Raw genomic sequence first — 4733 nt, forward strand, 5'->3', positions numbered from 1 at the left:
GACCATTCCAGTACTTTATCACTTTTTCAGTGAAAAACTTTTGCCTAATATCCAACCTGTATTTCCCTTGACGCAGCTTGAGACTGTGTCCTCTGGTTCTGTCAGTTGCTGCCTGCTGAAAAAGCCCAACCCCCAGCTGACTACAGCCACCTTTCAGGGAGTTGTAGAGGGATAAGGTCACCCCTGGGTCTCCTTTTCTCCAGGCTGGATACCCCCAGCTCCCTCAGTCGTTCCTCACAGGGTTCCTGTAAACATCATGCGGGTCACCTGGTCATAAAAGGAGATCAAGTTGGTCAAACACAACCTACTCCTCCTAAACCCATGCAGGCTGGGTCGGATACCCTGGCCATCCTTTAGGTGCTGTGTGATGACAAGAAAGAAGAAGCAAGGTTATAAGAAGGAGGCTTCAGAAAACAAAGAGCTTTGAGTAGAAATATTTAAAAACTAGAAGGGGCTTTCTAATGACACTTTCAGAAGCTGAGCTGCTTGCAACTAATGACAGGAGAGGTGAGGCAGTGAAGAATACAATGTTTTGAACAGAAAGGGCACAGGGAAAATGAAGACATTCAGAGAGGGAATCAGCACATAGTGACACATGTAACAAGAAAGATCTGATACAAATGGTTTATGTGAGATGGTACAAAGAAAAAGTGACAAGATGCTTGAAAGCCATAAAACTTTACTATTTCAATCGGTTTGAACTGCATGCTTAAGAAAAGCCATAGCAGTGAAAAATAAACTTCCACCTTTTATCATAAAAGCTGTACCTTCCCTGAGCCTAACCAGCAAAGAAAATAAAGTCAGAGCAATCACTAATGCAATTCCAGGTCATTTGACAGACTTGCATGAAGACTAGATTCCAGCTTAGAATGTGTTTCTTAGAGGTCAGGCTAGTTTCCTCACTCTCAAGGATAATCACTAACAAAGGATTTTGCAGGGCAAGTGTCCTCTGAATAACACAACCCTAAGAAATACACCTTAAGGAAGTCCAAAAAGCATCATGCAAAAATAGCAAATAGAATGCTATTCAAAACACTAATTGCTCTCTAAGACATGAGAAAGAGAGGCTTGACAGCTGCTCCAAAAGGAAAGCTACAGGGTGAATCTTACCTGGGGAGAACAAAGAGTCAATAAATGTGCAGCCCTATGCTCTTATTAAGGTCCTTTTTGCTGTTCCTAGAAAGGCATGGATTTACTGAAAACAAACAAACAAAACCTAGCGGCAGAAGAGATGGCACAGACCCCTTGCCTCACAGTTGCCCCTACATGGGACACAGGTGAAGGAGAGAAAAGAGGATGTATATTTAACACGCCACCTTCTTGGATTCTAACACTGACAGAAGAGAAATCCCAAGCTGCCTAGACACCACAGCACCTAAACACAACTTAAAAAACATCATTTGCTTCATCTTTTCTCTACTTCCTCTGTTGCAACGTTGCTCATTAAGGTTTCATGGGAGGAAAATAAAAGGGCTGAAAAGGGTACACCAGAGTTGGCAGCTACCAAATAATATCAAGATAACAAGCTCAAATTATGGCAATGGAAAGAAAGGACAGAAAGTGTGAAAAGGGACCAACCTGAACAACAGAGCTCTTCAGTGACCTCAAAAGAGAAAAGCATGTAGGTAACAGAAATGAGGACAGATTGTTTAGTAATTATTAAGTAGCGGTAACGAGAACACATAGAACCACAAGAGGAAAACAAAATAAGCAGTAGTTGACAGGAGTAAGAAAAGACTGCACTGTCAACTGTACCAGCATTAAAACAAAAAAACACCCTGAACAATGGAAATGTTAGTCATGGAAGATGGAAGAAAGCAAGTGACAGCTGATGCCACGGGTAATGAACTGCTCAGTATCTGTTTCCATTTCAGTATTCCCTAGTGATGGCACCTACAAGCAACTGCATTCACATCTCTGACAAAGAAAGATCTCTGTCTAGTAAAGAAGAATGAGCTAGAACCTAAGTTTCCTGAAACTTATGTTCACAGCTTCTCTGGACCCCAAAGACTTATACTCTAAATATCAAAAACTGGTATGTTAACCTTATATTAATATGAGAATCATGAAATTATATATAAATAAAATGATTTCAAAAGTAGCTTGAAAAGCAACAGTAGTTGATGTGAGACTTGGCAAGCTGAATTGTCTATTTTTAAATAAAAGGAAAAGGAAGAAGAAAAGGAGCAAGAACTTCTTGAGCAGTGTCCCAGTCATTAATTTTCAACCCTAGAAAAAAATCCTAAAAAATCTTTTGGAACAAGTACCCAAACTATATTCATTTATGCTTTCCCCAGCAACTGACACAAGTATTGCCAAGTGCAATGTTAAAACCTTTTTTAACAGCAGTGTAATGAAAAAACAGTAAGTCAAGTGGCTTTAACTTGATGTGTGATTGTCGCTGGACATCCTCATAAGCAAGACAAACACAGCTCAGATTAAACAATTACTTTATGAATGCAGAGCTACTCAGAGTTGCTGGAAAGCAAAAAGAGAAAATAAAGTCACAGTCTACTATCAAAAGGGAAAGCTCTGGATGTTCTACTTCCAAGTAAGTCTTAGGATAAGTTCCCTCAATATTCTAACAACTTGGGTTATGGAATCAAGACAATATGGAGTTTGACTGTCTTGGAGATCTACTGGAGAACAATATTAAAATTTAAAAATTATCTTGATGAATTAAAAAGTTATCTAGAAAAACAATTTAATACTGCTAAGTAAAAGAATTTAAAACTCAAGCCTGAATCCATTACTGCAGCAAACATGATCTCATATTTTTGACACCTTGAATGCTGTAACACAGTAAAGGGCTATGAAGTATTTCACAGTTTAATTGCTTCACACTATTTATGTAACATTTTTTTTCTCCAACACAATAGGGTAATAACCACTAAAGTGTGTTGGATTAAAAAAAAAGAAAAAATCCACTTCTCTCCCCAAAAAGGATTTTTTACTTGCTTCACATCTGTGAATCCTCCCCATGTTTTATCAAATCCTAGCATTCAGAAACTTGGCAGTCTTCAACAATTTAAAAGGGAAAAACACTGCCATCTCCTGGAGCAGGTAGAGCTGACAGTTCTCTGAATACCTGCATTCTGCTCTCCACCTTGCACTGTTTTCTATGCACTGAAAAGTAACTTCAGGTGTTGCATTTAAAAATGAAAACAAAAACCAACAGTAGCATATCATCTGCAAGATTAACCTTGGCAGCCTAAGTTCAATAGCAACATAAGGATCTACTCATCCACCACACCAAGTTCCACATGACCGGAAAACTTAATCAGCCCAAATGATGGAAAACTTCATCAGCTTCAACCTGCCAGCACAGTGGGGTTATATGTTATTCTTGCCTTACAGTTTCAAATCCTTCTGCCATGATCTTGCTTTTAGTTTTGAAGGTCCGTATGCCTACCACTTGGTTTCATACAACAGCTATCAAAAATCAGCCTTTGAGAATGTACCAAATGGTTTATTAATATAATGTAGTCAAGAAACACCTCTGCTCTACACTGAACAACTTGTAACAGTCCATAGGAAGGTACACTGTATCTACAAAATCTGTAAATATAAAATTATCAGGTAACTACTCCATCCCCTCCCATTTACTAGTTACAGCAGTATCCCAAATACTTTATGCAAAGTGCTTTACAATAAGGGGAATAAAAAGCCCATTATTAGTAACTTGGGACACACCCAGCAATAACAATTCTTAGTGTAGGTACCCTTTAAGCAGCGCTATATAAAGGTTCTTCAATTCCCCTAGCAGCACTGCCTGCTCTGGTTCTCAGGTCCACAGCTAATTTGAAGCGACCTTAGGGGACCAGCACTAATGTCACTCCTGTCAACTGCTACCAGGCCTGAGGATGCAGCTCAGTTTGGGGTTTGGTTTTTTTGGTTTTTTTTTTTAACTGGATTATATCTGAACCAGGACATAACACAGCTGCAAATGTTTTTTAATTATTTTTCTAATACTGACTGCACAGAAGACAATATTCACACCTTTTCCTACTAATCCACCTTGGGAGTTTGAAGTCTTTTGGAATGCTGTATCTATTTAAACATGGCTCTGAAAACAGGACAACTACCAAACCAAAACTTTCAGAAAAGCATCAGCACTGCACAAGGGCTGATCAGGATGAAAGTAAACTGGCAGGATATCAGCAGGGGCAGGATGGAAGAGGCAGCAGACAAACTTACACCACCACTTGGATACTACAGTTAGAGTATACTTGACAAGTGCTGTTATTTCCTCCTGGTCATGTGAGCAGTACGAGTTATTTATCATGCCTCATGCTCAATCTTATCTAAGAATGTCAGTTGATTTCATGCTTTTGCCTTCTTCTACTGTTGAGGTGTTTTGTTTAGCCTCCTGAGTCATCTTAAGGGGTTTACCCAGTCAGGAACAACTGACCCACAAGGTTTAAGTTTCACCAGATTGTTTTAAAAGTACTCTTGAAAGAAGACAGAAAGTGTTTTTCTTTAAACTTTTTGTTTAATTCTACAGTATTTGTCTTCCTTCTATTCTGCAATTACAGTTGAGGTTCACAAGAATAGCTTCAGAGGTTCTCAGCTACCAAAGTTAAACCTTCAGCTTTAGATAAACTCAAGTAAAAATTCTGGAATTTTCTTGCCATCATACTTCAGATTCACTTTGCACAGAAGTTCTGATGTGATGGATCTTTACAGAAGAGTGATTTAGTCATCTTAATAAAAAAAATTCTTAAAAATATAGC

This window comes from Passer montanus, unplaced genomic scaffold (assembly GCF_014805655.1).
Source record: "Passer montanus isolate IOZ18808 unplaced genomic scaffold, ASM1480565v1 scaffold6, whole genome shotgun sequence".
In the NCBI taxonomy this organism is placed as follows: Eukaryota; Metazoa; Chordata; class Aves; order Passeriformes; family Passeridae; genus Passer; species Passer montanus.